Raw genomic sequence first — 20,358 nt, 5'->3', positions numbered from 1 at the left:
GTAGATGATGGCCTAACAGGAGGCTTTAAAATTTTCTTTCTAGTGACCTTCGTTTGGGAGAAAAATGCAAAGGTACAAGACAGCTTTTCCTTGCCAATATCTCTCTTTTGCAAAGAGCTGCGCATTGGAAAATTCAGGGCTATGTCGTGTAGATGATGGCCTAACAGGAGGCTTTAAAATTTTCTTTCTAGTGACCTTCGTTTGGGAGAAAAATGCAAAGGTACAAGACAGCTTTTCCTTGCCAATATCTCTCTTTTGCAAAGAGCTGCGCATTGGAAAATTCAGGGCTATGTCGTGTAGATGATGGCCTAACAGGAGGCTTTAAAATTTTCTTTCTAGTGTCCTTCGTTTGGGAGAAAAATGCAATGGTACAAGACAGCTTTTCCTTGCCAATATCTCTCTTTTGCAAAGAGCTACGCATTGGAAAATTCAGGGCTATGTCGTGTAGATGATGGCCTAACAGGAGGCTTTAAAATTTTAATTCTAGTGTCCTTCGTTTGGTTTCCTTGCCAATATCTCTCTTTTGCAAAGAGCTGCGCATTGGAAAATTCAGGGCTATATCGTGTAGATGATGGCCTAACAGGAGGCTTTAAAATTTTCTTTCTAGTGTCCTTCGTTTGGGAGAAAAATGCAATGGTACAAGACAGCTTTTCCTTGCCAATATCTCTCTTTTGCAAAGAGCTGCGCATTGGAAAATTCAGGGCTATGTCGTGTAGATGATGGCCTAACAGGAGGCTTTAAAATTTTAATTCTAGTGTCCTTCGTTTGGGAGAAAAATGCAAAGGTACAAGACAGCTTTTCCTTGCCAATATCTCTCTTTTGCAAAGAGCTGCGCATTGGAAAATTCAGGGCTATATCGTGTAGATGATGGCCTAACAGGAGGCTTTAAAATTTTCTTTCTAGTGTCCTTCGTTTGGGAGAAAAATGCAATGGTACAAGACAGCTTTTCCTTGCCAATATCTCTCTTTTGCAAAGAGCTACGCATTGGAAAATTCAGGGCTATGTCGTGTAGATGATGGCCTAACAAGAGGCTTTAAAATTTTCTTTCTAGTGTCCTTCGTTTGGGAGAAAAATGCAATGGTACAAGACAGCTTTTCCTTGCCAATATCTCTCTCTTGCAAAGAGCTGCGCATTGGAAAATTCAGGGCTATGTCGTGTAGATGATGGCCTAACAGGAGGCTTTAAAATTTTCTTTCTAGTGTCCTTCGTTTGGGAGAAAAATGCAATGGTACAAGACAGTTTTTCCTTGCCAATATCTCTCTTTTGCAAAGAGCTACGCTTTGGAAAATTCAGGGCTATGTCGTGTAGATGATGGCCTAACAGGAGGCTTTAAAATTTTCTTTCTAGTGACCTTCGTTTGGGAGAAAAATGCAAAGGTACAAGACAGCTTTTCCTTGCCAATATCTCTCTTTTGCAAAGAGCTGCGCATTGGAAAATTCAGGGCTATGTCGTGTAGATGATGGCCTAACAGGAGGCTTTAAAATTTTCTTTCTAGTGACCTTCGTTTGGGAGAAAAATGCAAAGGTACAAGACAGCTTTTCCTTGCCAATATCTCTCTTTTGCAAAGAGCTGCGCATTGGAAAATTCAGGGCTATGTCGTGTAGATGATGGCCTAACAGGAGGCTTTAAAATTTTCTTTCTAGTGTCCTTCGTTTGGGAGAAAAATGCAATGGTACAAGACAGCTTTTCCTTGCCAATATCTCTCTTTTGCAAAGAGCTACGCATTGGAAAATTCAGGGCTATGTCGTGTAGATGATGGCCTAACAGGAGGCTTTAAAATTTTAATTCTAGTGTCCTTCGTTTGGTTTCCTTGCCAATATCTCTCTTTTGCAAAGAGCTGCGCATTGGAAAATTCAGGGCTATATCGTGTAGATGATGGCCTAACAGGAGGCTTTAAAATTTTCTTTCTAGTGTCCTTCGTTTGGGAGAAAAATGCAATGGTACAAGACAGCTTTTCCTTGCCAATATCTCTCTTTTGCAAAGAGCTGCGCATTGGAAAATTCAGGGCTATGTCGTGTAGATGATGGCCTAACAGGAGGCTTTAAAATTTTAATTCTAGTGTCCTTCGTTTGGGAGAAAAATGCAAAGGTACAAGACAGCTTTTCCTTGCCAATATCTCTCTTTTGCAAAGAGCTGCGCATTGGAAAATTCAGGGCTATATCGTGTAGATGATGGCCTAACAGGAGGCTTTAAAATTTTCTTTCTAGTGTCCTTCGTTTGGGAGAAAAATGCAATGGTACAAGACAGCTTTTCCTTGCCAATATCTCTCTTTTGCAAAGAGCTACGCATTGGAAAATTCAGGGCTATGTCGTGTAGATGATGGCCTAACAAGAGGCTTTAAAATTTTCTTTCTAGTGTCCTTCGTTTGGGAGAAAAATGCAATGGTACAAGACAGCTTTTCCTTGCCAATATCTCTCTCTTGCAAAGAGCTGCGCATTGGAAAATTCAGGGCTATGTCGTGTAGATGATGGCCTAACAGGAGGCTTTAAAATTTTCTTTCTAGTGTCCTTCGTTTGGGAGAAAAATGCAATGGTACAAGACAGCTTTTCCTTGCCAATATCTCTCTTTTGCAAAGAGCTACGCATTGGAAAATTCAGGGCTATGTCGTGTAGATGATGGCCTAACAGGAGGCTTTAAAATTTTCTTTCTAGTGTCCTTCGTTTGGGAGAAAAATGCAAAGGTACAAGACAGCTTTTCCTTGCCAATATTTCTCTTTTGCAAAGAGCTACGCATTGGAAAATTCAGGGCTATGTCGTGTAGATGATGGCCTAACAGGAGGCTTTAAAATTTTCTTTCTAGTGACCTTCGTTTGGGAGAAAAATGCAAAGGTACAAGACAGCTTTTCCTTGCCAATATCTCTCTTTTGCAAAGAGCTGCGCATTGGAAAATTCAGGGCTATGTCGTGTAGATGATGGCCTAACAGGAGGCTTTAAAATTTTCTTTCTAGTGACCTTCGTTTGGGAGAAAAATGCAAAGGTACAAGACAGCTTTTCCTTGCCAATATCTCTCTTTTGCAAAGAGCTGCGCATTGGAAAATTCAGGGCTATGTCGTGTAGATGATGGCCTAACAGGAGGCTTTAAAATTTTCTTTCTAGTGTCCTTCGTTTGGGAGAAAAATGCAATGGTACAAGACAGCTTTTCCTTGCCAATATCTCTCTTTTGCAAAGAGCTGCGCATTGGAAAATTCAGGGCTATTTCGTGTAGATGATGGCCTTAACAGGAGGCTTTAAAATTTTCTTTCTAGTGACCTTCGTTTGGGAGAAAAATGCAATGGTACAAGACAGCTTTTCCTTGCCAATATTTCTCTTTTGCAAAGAGCTGCCCATTGGAAAATTCAGGGCTATATTGTGTAGATGATGGCCTAACAGGAGGCTTTAAAATTTTAATTCTAGTGTCCTTCGTTTGGGAGAAAAATGCAAAGGTACAAGACAGCTTTTCCTTGCCAATATCTCTCTTTTGCAAAGAGCTGCGCATTGGAAAATTCAGGGCTATATCGTGTAGATGATGGCCTAACAGGAGGCTTTAAAATTTTCTTTCTAGTGTCCTTCGTTTGGGAGAAAAATGCAATGGTACAAGACAGCTTTTCCTTGCCAATATCTCTCTTTTGCAAAGAGCTACGCATTGGAAAATTCAGGGCTATGTCGTGTAGATGATGGCCTAACAGGAGGCTTTAAAATTTTCTTTCTAGTGTCCTTCGTTTGGGAGAAAAATGCAATGGTACAAGACAGCTTTTCCTTGCCAATATCTCTCTCTTGCAAAGAGCTGCGCATTGGAAAATTCAGGGCTATGTCGTGTAGATGATGGCCTAACAGGAGGCTTTAAAATTTTCTTTCTAGTGTCCTTCGTTTGGGAGAAAAATGCAATGGTACAAGACAGCTTTTCCTTGCCAATATCTCTCTTTTGCAAAGAGCTACGCATTGGAAAATTCAGGGTTATGTCGTGTAGATGATGGCCTAACAGGAGGCTTTAAAATTTTCTTTCTAGTGACCTTCGTTTGGGAGAAAAATGCAAAGGTACAAGACAGCTTTTCCTTGCCAATATCTCTCTTTTGCAAAGAGCTGCGCATTGGTAAATGCAGGGCTATGTCGTGTAGATGATGGCCTAACAGGAGGCTTTAAAATTTTCTTTCTAGTGTCCTTCGTTTGGGAGAAAAATGCAATGGTACAAGACAGCTTTTCCTTGCCAATATCTCTCTTTTGCAAAGAGCTGCGCATTGTAAAATTCAGGGCTATTTCGTGTAGATGATGGCCTAACAGGAGGCTTTAAAATTTTCTTTCTAGTGACCTTCGTTTGGGAGAAAAATGCAATGGTACAAGACAGCTTTTCCTTGCCAATATTTCTCTTTTGCAAAGAGCTGCGCATTGGAAAATTCAGGGCTATATCGTGTAGATGATGGCCTAACAGGAGGCTTTAAAATTTTAATTCTAGTGTCCTTCGTTTGGGAGAAAAATGCAAAGGTACAAGACAGCTTTTCCTTGCCAATATCTCTCTTTTGCAAAGAGCTGCGCATTGGAAAATTCAGGGCTATATCGTGTAGATAATGGCCTAACAGGAGGCTTTAAAATTTTCTTTCTAGTGTCCTTCGTTTGGGAGAAAAATGCAATGGTACAAGACAGCTTTTCCTTGCCAATATCTCTCTTTTGCAAAGAGCTACGCATTGGAAAATTCAGGGCTATGTCGTGTAGATGATGGCCTAACAGGAGGCTTTAAAATTTTCTTTCTAGTGTCCTTCGTTTGGGAGAAAAATGCAATGGTACAAGACAGCTTTTCCTTGCCAATATCTCTCTCTTGCAAAGAGCTGCGCATTGGAAAATTCAGGGCTATGTCGTGTAGATGATGGCCTAACAGGAGGCTTTAAAATTTTCTTTCTAGTGTCCTTCGTTTGGGAGAAAAATGCAATGGTACAAGACAGCTTTTCCTTGCCAATATCTCTCTTTTGCAAAGAGCTACGCATTGGAAAATTCAGGGTTATGTCGTGTAGATGATGGCCTAACAGGAGGCTTTAAAATTTTCTTTCTAGTGACCTTCGTTTGGGAGAAAAATGCAAAGGTACAAGACAGCTTTTCCTTGCCAATATCTCTCTTTTGCAAAGAGCTGCGCATTGGTAAATGCAGGGCTATGTCGTGTAGATGATGGCCTAACAGGAGGCTTTAAAATTTTCTTTCTAGTGTCCTTCGTTTGGGAGAAAAATGCAATGGTACAAGACAGCTTTTCCTTGCCAATATCTCTCTTTTGCAAAGAGCTGCGCATTGTAAAATTCAGGGCTATTTCGTGTAGATGATGGCCTAACAGGAGGCTTTAAAATTTTCTTTCTAGTGACCTTCGTTTGGGAGAAAAATGCAATGGTACAAGACAGCTTTTCCTTGCCAATATTTCTCTTTTGCAAAGAGCTGCGCATTGGAAAATTCAGGGCTATATCGTGTAGATGATGGCCTAACAGGAGGCTTTAAAATTTTAATTCTAGTGTCCTTCGTTTGGGAGAAAAATGCAAAGGTACAAGACAGCTTTTCCTTGCCAATATCTCTCTTTTGCAAAGAGCTGCGCATTGGAAAATTCAGGGCTATATCGTGTAGATGATGGCCTAACAGGAGGCTTTAAAATTTTCTTTCTAGTGTCCTTCGTTTGGGAGAAAAATGCAATGGTACAAGACAGCTTTTCCTTGCCAATATCTCTCTTTTGCAAAGAGCTACGCATTGGAAAATTCAGGGCTATGTCGTGTAGATGATGGCCTAACAGGAGGCTTTAAAATTTTCTTTCTAGTGTCCTTCGTTTGGGAGAAAAATGCAATGGTACAAGACAGCTTTTCCTTGCCAATATCTCTCTTTTGCAAAGAGCTACGCATTGGAAAATTCAGGGTTATGTCGTGTAGATGATGGCCTAACAGGAGGCTTTAAAATTTTCTTTCTAGTGACCTTCGTTTGGGAGAAAAATGCAAAGGTACAAGACAGCTTTTCCTTGCCAATATCTCTCTTTTGCAAAGAGCTGCGCATTGGTAAATGCAGGGCTATGTCGTGTAGATGATGGCCTAACAGGAGGCTTTAAAATTTTCTTTCTAGTGTCCTTCGTTTGGGAGAAAAATGCAATGGTACAAGACAGCTTTTCCTTGCCAATATCTCTCTTTTGCAAAGAGCTGCGCATTGGAAAATTCAGGGCTATTTCGTGTAGATGATGGCCTAACAGGAGGCTTTAAAATTTTCTTTCTAGTGTCCTTCGTTTGGGAGAAAAATGCAAAGGTACAAGACAGCTTTTCCTTGCCAATATCTCTCTTTTGCAAAGAGCTACGCATTGGAAAATTCAGGGCTATGTCGTGTAGATGATGGCCTAACAGGAGGCTTTAAAATTTTCTTTCTAGTGACCTTCGTTTGGGAGAAAAATGCAAAGGTACAAGACAGCTTTTCCTTGCCAATATCTCTCTTTTGCAAAGAGCTGCGCATTGGAAAATTCAGGGCTATGTCGTGTAGATGATGGCCTAACAGGAGGCTTTAAAATTTTCTTTCTAGTGACCTTCGTTTGGGAGAAAAATGCAAAGGTACAAGACAGCTTTTCCTTGCCAATATCTCTCTTTTGCAAAGAGCTGCGCATTGGAAAATTCAGGGCTATGTCGTGTAGATGATGGCCTAACAGGAGGCTTTAAAATTTTCTTTCTAGTGTCCTTCGTTTGGGAGAAAAATGCAATGGTACAAGACAGCTTTTCCTTGCCAATATCTCTCTTTTGCAAAGAGCTGCGCATTGGAAAATTCAGGGCTATTTCGTGTAGATGATGGCCTAACAGGAGGCTTTAAAATTTTCTTTCTAGTGTCCTTCGTTTGGGAGAAAAATGCAAAGGTACAAGACAGCTTTTCCTTGCCAATATCTCTCTTTTGCAAAGAGCTACGCATTGGAAAATTCAGGGCTATGTCGTGTAGATGATGGCCTAACAGGAGGCTTTAAAATTTTCATTCTAGTGACCTTCGTTTGGGAGAAAAATGCAAAGGTACAAGACAGCTTTTCCTTGCCAATATCTCTCTTTTGCAAAGAGCTGCGCATTGGAAAATTCAGGGCTATGTCGTGTAGATGATGGCCTAACAGGAGGCTTTAAAATTTTCTTTCTAGTGACCTTCGTTTGGGAGAAAAATGCAAAGGTACAAGACAGCTTTTCCTTGCCAATATCTCTCTTTTGCAAAGAGCTGCGCATTGGAAAATTCAGGGCTATGTCGTGTAGATGATGGCCTAACAGGAGGCTTTAAAATTTTCTTTCTAGTGTCCTTCGTTTGGGAGAAAAATGCAATGGTACAAGACAGTTTTTCCTTGCCACTATCTCTCTTTTGCAAAGAGCTACGCTTTGGAAAATTCAGGGCTATGTCGTGTAGATGATGGCCTAACAGGAGGCTTTAAAATTTTCTTTCTAGTGACCTTCGTTTGGGAGAAAAATGCAATGGTACAAGACAGCTTTTCCTTGCCAATATCTCTCTTTTGCAAAGAGCTGCGCATTGGAAAATTCAGGGCTATGTCGTGTAGATGATGGCCTAACAGGAGGCTTTAAAATTTTAATTCTAGTGTCCTTCGTTTGGGAGAAAAATGCAAAGGTACAAGACAGCTTTTCCTTGCCAATATCTTTCTTTTGCAAAGAGCTGCACATTGGAAAATTTAGGGCTATGTCGTGTAGATGATGGCCTAACAGGAGGCTTTAAAATTTTCTTTCTAGTGACCTTCGTTTGGGAGAAAAATGCAAAGGTACAAGACAGCTTTTCCTTGCCAATATCTCTCTTTTGCAAAGAGCTGCGCATTGGAAAATTCAGGGCTATGTCGTGTAGATGATGGCCTAACAGGAGGCTTTAAAATTTTCTTTCTAGTGACCTTCGTTTGGGAGAAAAATGCAATGGTACAAGACAGCTTTTCCTTGCCAATATCTCTCTTTTGCAAAGAGCTGCGCATTGGAAAATTCAGGGCTATGTCGTGTAGATGATGGCCTAACAGGAGGCTTTAAAATTTTAATTCTAGTGTCCTTCGTTTGGGAGAAAAATGCAAAGGTACAAGACAGCTTTTCCTTGCCAATATCTCTCTTTTGCAAAGAGCTACGCATTGGAAAATTCAGGGCTATGTCGTGTAGATGATGGCCTAACAGGAGGCTTTAAAATTTTAATTCTAGTGTCCTTCGTTTGGGAGAAAAATGCAAAGGTACAAGACAGCTTTTCCTTGCCAATATCTCTCTTTTGCAAAGAGCTGCGCAATGGAAAATTCAGGGCTATGTCGTGTAGATGATGGCCTAACAGGAGGCTTTAAAATTTGAATTCTATGTCCTTCGTTTGGTAGAAAAATGCAAAGGTACAAGACAGCTTTTCCTTGCCAATATCTTTCTTTTGCAAAGAGCTGCACATTGGAAAATTCAGGGCTATGTCGTGTAGATGATGGCCTAACAGGAGGCTTTAAAATTTTAATTCTAGTGTCCTTCGTTTGGGAGAAAAATGCAAAGGTACAAGACAGCTTTTCCTTGCCAATATCTCTCTTTTGCAAAGAGCTGCGCAATGGAAAATTCAGGGCTATGTCGTGTAGATGATGGCCTAACAGGAGGCTTTAAAATTTGAATTCTATGTCCTTCGTTTGGTAGAAAAATGCAAAGGTACAAGACAGCTTTTCCTTGCCAATATCTTTCTATTGCAAAGAGCTGCACATTGGAAAATTCAGGGCTATGTCGTGTAGATGATGGCCTAACAGGAGGCTTTAAAATTTTCTTTCTAGTGACCTTCGTTTGGGAGAAAAATGCAAAGGTACAAGACAGCTTTTCCTTGCCAATATCTCTCTTTTGCAAAGAGCTGCGCATTGGAAAATTCAGGGCTATGTCGTGTAGATGATGGCCTAACAGGAGGCTTTAAAATTTTCTTTCTAGTGACCTTCGTTTGGGAGAAAAATGCAATGGTACAAGACAGCTTTTCCTTGCCAATATCTCTCTTTTGCAAAGAGCTGCGCATTGGAAAATTCAGGGCTATGTCGTGTAGATGATGGCCTAACAGGAGGCTTTAAAATTTTAATTCTAGTGTCCTTCGTTTGGGAGAAAAATGCAAAGGTACAAGACAGCTTTTCCTTGCCAATATCTCTCTTTTGCAAAGAGCTGCGCATTGGAAAATTCAGGGCTATGTCGTGTAGATGATGGCCTAACAGGAGGCTTTAAAATTTTCTTTCTAGTGTCCTTCGTTTGGGAGAAAAATGCAATGGTACAAGACAGTTTTTCCTTGCCACTATCTCTCTTTTGCAAAGAGCTACGCTTTGGAAAATTCAGGGCTATGTCGTGTAGATGATGGCCTAACAGGAGGCTTTAAAATTTTCTTTCTAGTGACCTTCGTTTGGGAGAAAAATGCAAAGGTACAAGACAGCTTTTCCTTGCCAATATCTCTCTTTTGCAAAGAGCTGCGCATTGGAAAATTCAGGGCTATGTCGTGTAGATGATGGCCTAACAGGAGGCTTTAAAATTTTCTTTCTAGTGTCCTTCGTTTGGGAGAAAAATGCAATGGTACAAGACAGCTTTTCCTTGCCAATATCTCTCTTTTGCAAAGAGCTGCGCATTGGAAAATTCAGGGCTATTTCGTGTAGATGATGGCCTAACAGGAGGCTTTAAAATTTTCTTTCTAGTGTCCTTCGTTTGGGAGAAAAATGCAAAGGTACAAGACAGCTTTTCCTTGCCAATATCTCTCTTTTGCAATGAGCTGCGCATTGGAAAATTTAGGGCTATGTCGTGTAGATGATGGCCTAACAGGAGGCTTTAACATTTTCTTTCTAGTGTCCTTCGTTTGGGAGAAAAATGCAATGGTACAAGACAGCTTTTCCTTGCCAATATCTCTCTTTTGCAAAGAGCTGCACATTGGAAAATTCAGGGCTATGTCGTGTAGATGATGGCCTAACAGGAGGCTTTAAAATTTTCTTTCTAGTGACCTTCGTTTGGGAGAAAAATGCAAAGGTACAAGACAGCTTTTCCTTGCCAATATCTCTCTTTTGCAAAGAGCTGCGCATTGGAAAATTCAGGGCTATGTCGTGTAGATGATGGCCTAACAGGAGGCTTTAAAATTTTCTTTCTAGTGACCTTCGTTTGGGAGAAAAATGCAATGGTACAAGACAGCTTTTCCTTGCCAATATCTCTCTTTTGCAAAGAGCTGCGCATTGGAAAATTCAGGGCTATGTCGTGTAGATGATGGCCTAACAGGAGGCTTTAAAATTTTAATTCTAGTGTCCTTCGTTTGGGAGAAAAATGCAAAGGTACAAGACAGCTTTTCCTTGCCAATATCTTTCTTTTGCAAAGAGCTGCACATTGGAAAATTTAGGGCTATGTCGTGTAGATGATGGCCTAACAGGAGGCTTTAAAATTTTCTTTCTAGTGACCTTCGTTTGGGAGAAAAATGCAAAGGTACAAGACAGCTTTTCCTTGCCAATATCTCTCTTTTGCAAAGAGCTGCGCATTGGAAAATTCAGGGCTATGTCGTGTAGATGATGGCCTAACAGGAGGCTTTAAAATTTTCTTTCTAGTGACCTTCGTTTGGGAGAAAAATGCAATGGTACAAGACAGCTTTTCCTTGCCAATATCTCTCTTTTGCAAAGAGCTGCGCATTGGAAAATTCAGGGCTATGTCGTGTAGATGATGGCCTAACAGGAGGCTTTAAAATTTTAATTCTAGTGTCCTTCGTTTGGGAGAAAAATGCAAAGGTACAAGACAGCTTTTCCTTGCCAATATCTCTCTTTTGCAAAGAGCTACGCATTGGAAAATTCAGGGCTATGTCGTGTAGATGATGGCCTAACAGGAGGCTTTAAAATTTTAATTCTAGTGTCCTTCGTTTGGGAGAAAAATGCAAAGGTACAAGACAGCTTTTCCTTGCCAATATCTCTCTTTTGCAAAGAGCTGCGCAATGGAAAATTCAGGGCTATGTCGTGTAGATGATGGCCTAACAGGAGGCTTTAAAATTTGAATTCTATGTCCTTCGTTTGGTAGAAAAATGCAAAGGTACAAGACAGCTTTTCCTTGCCAATATCTTTCTTTTGCAAAGAGCTGCACATTGGAAAATTCAGGGCTATGTCGTGTAGATGATGGCCTAACAGGAGGCTTTAAAATTTTAATTCTAGTGTCCTTCGTTTGGGAGAAAAATGCAAAGGTACAAGACAGCTTTTCCTTGCCAATATCTCTCTTTTGCAAAGAGCTGCGCAATGGAAAATTCAGGGCTATGTCGTGTAGATGATGGCCTAACAGGAGGCTTTAAAATTTGAATTCTATGTCCTTCGTTTGGTAGAAAAATGCAAAGGTACAAGACAGCTTTTCCTTGCCAATATCTTTCTATTGCAAAGAGCTGCACATTGGAAAATTCAGGGCTATGTCGTGTAGATGATGGCCTAACAGGAGGCTTTAAAATTTTCTTTCTAGTGACCTTCGTTTGGGAGAAAAATGCAAAGGTACAAGACAGCTTTTCCTTGCCAATATCTCTCTTTTGCAAAGAGCTGCGCATTGGAAAATTCAGGGCTATGTCGTGTAGATGATGGCCTAACAGGAGGCTTTAAAATTTTCTTTCTAGTGACCTTCGTTTGGGAGAAAAATGCAATGGTACAAGACAGCTTTTCCTTGCCAATATCTCTCTTTTGCAAAGAGCTGCGCATTGGAAAATTCAGGGCTATGTCGTGTAGATGATGGCCTAACAGGAGGCTTTAAAATTTTAATTCTAGTGTCCTTCGTTTGGGAGAAAAATGCAAAGGTACAAGACAGCTTTTCCTTGCCAATATCTCTCTTTTGCAAAGAGCTACGCATTGGAAAATTCAGGGCTATGTCGTGTAGATGATGGCCTAACAGGAGGCTTTAAAATTTTAATTCTAGTGTCCTTCGTTTGGGAGAAAAATGCAAAGGTACAAGACAGCTTTTCCTTGCCAATATCTTTCTTTTGCAAAGAGCTGCACATTGGAAAATTCAGGGCTATGTCGTGTAGATGATGGCCTAACAGGAGGCTTTAAAATTTTCTTTCTAGTGACCTTCGCTTGGGAGAAAAATGCAAAGGTACAAGACAGCTTTTCCTTGCCAATATCTCTCTTTTGCAAAGAGCTGCGCATTGGAAAATTCAGGGCTATGTCGTGTAGATGATGGCCTAACAGGAGGCTTTAAAATTTTCTTTCTAGTGACCTTCGTTTGGGAGAAAAATGCAATGGTACAAGACAGCTTTTCCTTGCCAATATCTCTCTTTTGCAAAGAGCTGCGCATTGGAAAATTCAGGGCTATGTCGTGTAGATGATGGCCTAACAGGAGGCTTTAAAATTTTAATTCTAGTGTCCTTCGTTTGGGAGAAAAATGCAAAGGTACAAGACAGCTTTTCCTTGCCAATATCTCTCTTTTGCAAAGAGCTACGCATTGGAAAATTCAGGGCTATGTCGTGTAGATGATGGCCTAACAGGAGGCTTTAAAATTTTAATTCTAGTGTCCTTCGTTTGGGAGAAAAATGCAAAGGTACAAGACAGCTTTTCCTTGCCAATATCTCTCTTTTGCAAAGAGCTGCGCAATGGAAAATTCAGGGCTATGTCGTGTAGATGATGGCCTAACAGGAGGCTTTAAATTTTTCTTTCTAGTGTCCTTCGTTTGGGAGAAAAATGCAATGGTACAAGACAGCTTTTCCTTGCCAATATCTCTGTTTTGCAAAGAGCTACGCATTGGAAAATTCAGGGCTATGTCGTGTAGATGATGGCCTAACAGGAGGCTTTAAAATTTTCTTTCTAGTGACCTTCGTTTGGGAGAAAAATGCAAAGGTACAAGACAGCTTTTCCTTGCCAATATCTCTCTTTTGCAAAGAGCTGCGCATTGGAAAATTCAGGGCTATGTCGTGTAGATGATGGCCTAACAGGAGGCTTTAAAATTTTCTTTCTAGTGTCCTTCGTTTGGGAGAAAAATGCAATGGTACAAGACAGCTTTTCCTTGCCAATATCTCTCTTTTGCAAAGAGCTGCGCATTGGAAAATTCAGGGCTATTTCGTGTAGATGATGGCCTAACAGGAGGCTTTAAAATTTTCTTTCTAGTGTCCTTCGTTTGGGAGAAAAATGCAAAGGTACAAGACAGCTTTTCCTTGCCAATATCTCTCTTTTGCAAAGAGCTGCGCATTGGAAAATTCAGGGCTATGTCGTGTAGATGATGGCCTAACAGGAGGCTTTAAAATTTTCTTTCTAGTGTCCTTCGTTTGGGAGAAAAATGCAATGGTACAAGACAGCTTTTCCTTGCCAATATCTCTCTTTTGCAAAGAGCTACGCATTGGAAAATTCAGGGCTATGTCGTGTAGATGATGGCCTAACAGGAGGCTTTAAAATTTTAATTCTAGTGTCCTTCGTTTGGGAGAAAAATGCAAAGGTACAAGACAGCTTTTCCTTGCCAATATCTCTCTTTTGCAAAGAGCTGCACATTGGAAAATTCAGGGCTATGTCGTGTAGATGATGGCCTAACAGGAGGCTTTAAAATTTTCTTTCTAGTGTCCTTCGTTTGGGAGAAAAATGCAATGGTACAAGACAGCTTTTCCTTGCCAATATCTCTCTTTTGCAAAGAGCTACGCATTGGAAAATTCAGGGCTATGTCGTGTAGATGATGGCCTAACAGGAGGCTTTAAAATTTTCTTTCTAGTGTCCTTCGTTTGGGAGAAAAATGCAAAGGTACAAGACAGCTTTTCCTTGCCAATATCTCTATTTTGCAAAGAGCTACGCATTGGAAAATTAAGGGCTATGTCGTGTAGATGATAGCCTAACAGGAGGCTTTAAAATTTTCTTTCTAGTGTCCTTCGTTTGGGAGAAAAATGCAAAGGTACAAGACAGCTTGTCCTTGCCAATATCTCTCTTTTGCAAAGAGCTACGCATTGGAAAATTCAGGGATATGTCGTGTAGATGATGGCCTAACAGGAGGCTTTAAAATTTTCTTTCTAGTGACCTTCGTTTGGGAGAAAAATGCAATGGTACAAGACAGCTTTTCCTTGCCAATATCTCTCTTTTGCAAAGAGCTGCGCATTGGAAAATTCAGGGCTATGTCGTGTAGATGATGGCCTAACAGGAGGCTTTACAATTTTCTTTCTAGTGTCCTTCGTTTGGGAGAAAAATGCAAAGGTACAAGACAGCTTTTCCTTGCCAATATCTCTCGTTTGCAAAGAGCTGCGCATTGGAAAATTCAGGGCTATGTCGTGTAGATGATGGCCTAACAGGAGGCTTTAAAATTTTCTTTCTAGTGTCCTTCGTTTGGGAGAAAAATGCAAAGGTACAAGACAGCTTTTCCTTGCCAATATCTCTCTTTTGCAAAGAGCAGCGCATTGGAAAATTCAGGGCTATATCGTGTAGATGATGGCCTAACAGGAGGCTTTAAAATTTTAATTCTAGTGTCCTTCGTTTGGGAGAAAAATGCAAAGGTACAAGACAGCTTTTCCTTGCCAATATCTCTCTTTTGCAAAGAGCTGCGCATTGGAAAATTCATGGCTATGCCGTGTAGATGATGGTCTAACAGGAGGCTTTAAAATTTTCTTTCTAGTGTGCTTCGTTTGGGAGAAAAATGCAAAGGTACAAGACAGCTTTACCTTGCCAATATCTCTCTTTTGCAAAGAGCTGCGCATTGGAAAATTCAGGGCTATGTCGTGTAGATGATGGCCTAACGGGAGGCTTTAACATTTTCTTTCTAGTGACCTTCGTTTGAGAGAAAAATGCAAAGGTACAAGACAGCTTTTCCTTGCCAATATCTCTCTTTTGCAAAGAGCTGCGCATTGGAAAATTCAGGGCTATGTCGTGTAGATGATGGCATAACAGGAGGCTTTAAAATTTTAATTCTAGTGTCCTTCGTTTGGGAGAAAAATGCAAAGGTACAAGACAGCTTTTCCTTGCCAATATCTCTCTTTTGCAAAGAGCTGCGCATTGGAAAATTCAGGTCTATGTCGTGTAGATGATGGCCTAACAGGAGGCTTTAAAATTTTCTTTCTAGTGTCCTTCGTTTGGGAGAAAAATGCAATGGTACAAGCCAGCTTTTCCTTGCCAATATCTCTCTTTTGCTAAGAGCTGCGCATTGGAAAATTCAGGGCTATTTCGTGTAGATGATGGCCTAACAGGAGGCTTTAAAATTTTCTTTCTAGTGTCCTTCGTTTGGGAGAAAAATGCAAAGGTACAAAACAGCTTTTCCTTGCCAATATCTCTCTTTTGCAAAGAGCTACGCATTGGAAAATTCAGGGCTATGTCGTGTAGATGATGGCCTAACAGGAGGCTTTAAAATTTTCTTTCTAGTGACCTTCGTTTGGGAGAAAAATGCAAAGGTACAAGACAGCTTTTCCTTGCCAATATCTCTCTTTTGCAAAGAGCTGCGCATTGGAAAATTCAGGGCTATATCGTGTAGATGATGGCCTAACAGGAGGCTTTAAAATTTTCTTTCTAGTGACCTTCGTTTGGGAGAAAAATGCAAAGGTACAAGACAGCTTTTCCTTGCCAATATCTCTCTTTTGCAAAGAGCTGCGCATTGGAAAATTCAGGGCTATGTCGTGTAGATGATGGCCTAACAGGAGGCTTTAAAATTTTCTTTCTAGTGTCCTTCGTTTGGGAGAAAAATGAAAAGGTACAAAACAGCTTTTCCTTGCCAATATCTCTCTTTTGCAAAGAGCTGCGCATTGGAAAATTCAGGGCTATGTCGTGTAGATGATGGCCTAACAGGAGGCTTTAAAATTTTCTTTCTAGTGTCCTTCGTTTGGGAGAAAAATGCAAAAGTACAAGACAGCTTTTCCTTGCCAATATCTCTCTTTTGCAAAGAGCTACGCATTGGAAAATTCAAGGCTATGTCGTGTAGATGATGGCCTAACAGGAGGCTTTAAAATTTTAATTCTAGTGACCTTCGTTTGGGAGAAAAATGCAAAGGTACAAGATAGCTTTTCCTTGCCAATATCTCTCTTTTACAAAGAGCTACGCTATGTCGTGTAGATGATGGCCTAACAGGAGGCTTTAAAATTTTCTTTCTAGTGTCCTTCGTTTGGGAGAAAAATGCAATGGTACAAGAAAGCTTTTCCTTGCCAATATCTCTCTTTTGCAAAGAGCTGCGCATTGGAAAATTCAGGGATATGTCGTGTAGATGATGGCCTAACAGGAGGCTTTAAAATTTTCTTTCTAGTGTCCTTCGTTTGGGAGAAAAATGCAAAGGTACAAGACAGCTTTTCCTTGCCAATATCTCTCTTTTGTAAAGAGCTACGCATTGGAAAATTCAGGACTATGTCGTGTAGATGATGGCCTAACAGGAGGCTTTAAAATTTTCTTTCTAGTGACCTTCGTTTGGGAGAAAAATGCAAAGGTACCTGACAGCTTTTCCTTGCCAATATCTCTCTTTTGCAAAGAGCTGCGCATTGGAAAATTCAGGGCTATGTCGTGTAGATGATGGCATAACAGGAGGCTTTAAAATTTTAATTCTAGTGTCCTTCGTTTGGGAGAAAAATTCAAAGGTACAAGACAGTTTTTCCTTGCCAATATCTCTCTTTTGCAAAGAGCTACGCATTGGAAAATTCAGGGCTATGTCGTGTAGATGATGGCCTAACAGGAGGCTTTAAAATTTTCTTTCTAGTGACCTTCGTTTGGGAGAAAAATGCAAAGGTACAAGACAGCTTTTCCTTGCCAATATCTCTCTTTTGCAAAGAGCTGCGCATTGGAAAATTCAGGGCTATGTCGTGTAGATGATGGCCTAACAGGAGGCTTTAAAATTTTCTTTCTAGTGTCCTTCGTTTGGGAGAAAAATGCAATGGTACAAGAAAGCTTTTCCTTGCCAATATCTCTCTTTTGCAAAGAGCTGCGCATTGGAAAATTCAGGGCTATGTCGTGTAGATGATGGCCTAACAGAAGGCTTTAAAATTTTCTTTCTAGTGTCCTTCGTTTGGGAGAAAAATGCAAAGGTACTAGACAGCTTTTCCTTGCCAATATCTCTCTTTTGTAAAGAGCTACGCATTGGAAAATTCAGGAAAATGTCGTGTAGATGATGGCCTAACAGTAGGCTTTAAAATTTTCTTTCTAGTGACCTTCGTTTGGGAGAAAAATGCAAAGGTACCTGACAGCTTTTCCTTGCCAATATCTCTCTTTTGCAAAGAGCTGCGCATTGGAAAATTCAGGGCTATGTCGTGTAGATGATGGCATAACAGGAGGCTTTAAAATTTTAATTCTAGTGTTCTTCGTTTGGGAGAAAAATGCAAAGGTACAAGACAGCTTTTCCTTGCCAATATCTCTCTTTTGCAAAGAGCTGCGCATTGGAAAACTCAGGGCTATGTCGTGTAGATGATGGCCTAACAGGAGGCTTTAAAATTTTCTTTCTAGTGTCCTTCGTTTGGGAGAAAAATGCAATGGTACAAGACAGCTTTTCCTTGCCAATATCTCTCTTTTGCAAAGAGCTGCGCATTGGAAAATTCAGGGCTATTTCGATTAGATGATGGCCTAACAGGAGGCTTTAAAATTTTCTTTCTAGTGTCCTTCGTTTGGGAGAAAAATGCAAAGGTACAAGACAGCTTTTCCTTGCCAATATCTCTCTTTTGCAAAGAGCTACGCATTGGAAAATTCAGGGCTATGTCATGTAGATGATGGCCTAACAGGAGGCTTTAAAATTTTCTTTCTAGTGACCTTCGTTTGGGAGAAAAATGCAAAGGTACAAGACAGCTTTTCCATGCCAATATCTCTCTTTTGCAAAGAGCTGCGCATTGGAAAATTCAGGGCTATTTCGTGTAGATGATGGCCTAACAGGAGGCTTTAAAATTTTCTTTCTAGTGTCCTTCGTTTGGGAGTAAAATGCAAAGGTACAAGACAGCTTTTCCTTGCCAATATCTCTCTTTTGCAAAGAGCTACGCATTGGAAAATTCAGGGCTATGTCGTGTAGATGATGGCCTAACAGGAGGCTTTAAAATTTTAATTCTAGTGTCCTTCGTTTGGGAGAAAAATGCAAAGGTACAAGATAGCTTTTCCTTGCCAATATCTCTCTTTAACAAAGAGCTACGCATTGGAAAATTCAGGGCTATGTCGTGTAGATGATGGCCTAACAGGAGGCTTTAACATTTTCTTTCTAGTGTCCTTCGTTTGGGAGAAAAATGCAATGGTACAAGACAGCTTTTCCTTGCCAATATCTCTCTTTTGCAAAGAGCTGCGCATTGGAAAATTCAGGGCTATTTCGTGTAGATGATGGCCTAACAGGAGGCTTTAAAATTTTCTTTCTAGTGTCCTTCGTTTGGGAGAAAAATGCAAAGGTACAAGACAGCTTTTCCTTGCCAATATCTCTCTTTTGCAAAGAGCTACGCATTGGAAAATTCAGGGCTATGTCATGTAGATGATGGCCTAACAGGAGGCTTTAAAATTTTCTTTCTAGTGACCTTCGTTTGGGAGAAAAATGCAAAGGTACAAGACAGCTTTTCCATGCCAATATCTCTCTTTTGCAAAGAGCTGCGCATTGGAAAATTCAGGGCTATTTCGTGTAGATGATGGCCTAACAGGAGGCTTTAAAATTTTCTTTCTAGTGTCCTTCGTTTGGGAGTAAAATGCAAAGGTACAAGACAGCTTTTCCTTGCCAATATCTCTCTTTTGCAAAGAGCTACGCATTGGAAAATTCAGGGCTATGTCGTGTAGATGATGGCCTAACAGGAGGCTTTAAAATTTTAATTCTAGTGTCCTTCGTTTGGGAGAAAAATGCAAAGGTACAAGATAGCTTTTCCTTGCCAATATCTCTCTTTAACAAAGAGCTACGCATTGGAAAATTCAGGGCTATGTCGTGTAGATGATGGCCTAACAGGAGGCTTTAAAATTTTCTTTCTAGTGTCCTTCGTTTGGGAGAAAAATGCAATGGTACAAGACAGCTTTTCCTTGCCAATATTTCTCTTTTGCAAAGAGCTACGCATTGGAAAATTCAGGGCTATGTCATGTAGATGATGGCCTAACAGGAGGCTTTAAAATTTTCTTTCTAGTGACCTTCGTTTGGGAGAAAAATGCAAAGGTACAAGACAGCTTTTCCTTGCCAATATCTCTCTTTTGCAAAGAGCTGCGCATTGGAAAATTCAGGGCTATGTCGTGTAGATGATGGCCTAACAGGAGGCTTTAAAATTTTCTTTCTAGTGTCCTTCGTTTGGGAGAAAAATGCAATGGTACAAGACAGCTTTTCCTTGCCAATATCTCTCTTTTGCAAAGAGCTGCGCATTGGAAAATTCAGGGCTATTTCGTGTAGATGATGGCCTAACAGGAGGCTTTAAAATTTTCTTTCTAGTGTCCTTCGTTTGGGAGAAAAATGCAAAGGTACAAGACAGCTTTTCCTTGCCAATATCTCTCTTTTGCAAAGAGCTACGCATTGGAAAATTCAGGGCTATGTCGTGTAGATGATGGCCTAACTGGAGGCTTTAAAATTTTCTTTCTAGTGACCTTCGTTTGGGAGAAAAATGCAAAGGTACAAGACAGCTTTTCCTTGCCAATATCTCTTTTTTGCAAAGAGCTGCGCATTGGAAAATTCAGGGCTATGTCGTGTAGATGATGGCCTAACAGGAGGCTTTAATAATGTTCTTTCTAGTGACCTTCGTTTGGGAGAAAAATGCAATGGTACAAGACAGCTTTTCCTTGCCAATATCTCTCTTTTGCAAAGAGCTGCGCATTGGAAAATTCAGGGCTATGTCGTGTAGATGATGGCCTAACAGGAGGCTTTAAAATTTTAATTCTAGTGTCCTTCGTTTGGGAGAAAAATGCAAAGGTACAAGACAGCTTTTCCTTGCCAATATCTCTCTTTTGCAAAGAGCTACGCATTGGAAAATTCAGGGCTATGTCGTGTAGAGGATGGCCTAACAGGAGGCTTTAAAATTTTAATTCTAGTGTCCTTCGTTTGGGAGAAAAATGCAAAGGTACAAGACAGCTTTTCCTTGCCAATATCTCTCTTTTGCAAAGAGCTGCGCATTGGAAAATTCAGGGCTATGTCGTGTAGATGATGGCCTAACAGGAGGCTTTAAAATTTTCTTTCTAGTGTCCTTCGTTTGGGAGAAAAATGCAATGGTACAAGACAGCTTTTCCTTGCCAATATCTCTCTTTTGCAAAGAGCTACGCATTGGAAAATTCAGGGCTATGTCGTGTAGATGATGGCCTAACAGGAGGCTTTAAAATTTTCTTTCTAGTGACCTTCGTTTGGGAGAAAAATGCAATGGTACAAGACAGCTTTTCCTTGCCAATATCTCTCTTTTGCAAAGAGCTGCGCATTGGAAAATTCAGGGCTATGTCGTGTAGATGATGGCCTAACAGGAGGCTTTAAAATTTTAATTCTAGTGTCCTTCGTTTGGGAGAAAAATGCAAAGGTACAAGACAGCTTTTCCTTGCCAATATCTCTCTTTTGCAAAGAGCTACGCATTGGAAAATTAAGGGCTATGTCGTGTAGATGAT

This window comes from Pseudophryne corroboree, unplaced genomic scaffold (assembly GCF_028390025.1).
Source record: "Pseudophryne corroboree isolate aPseCor3 unplaced genomic scaffold, aPseCor3.hap2 scaffold_221, whole genome shotgun sequence".
NCBI lineage: Eukaryota > Metazoa > Chordata > Amphibia > Anura > Myobatrachidae > Pseudophryne > Pseudophryne corroboree.
This window is presented reverse-complemented; position numbering follows the sequence as displayed.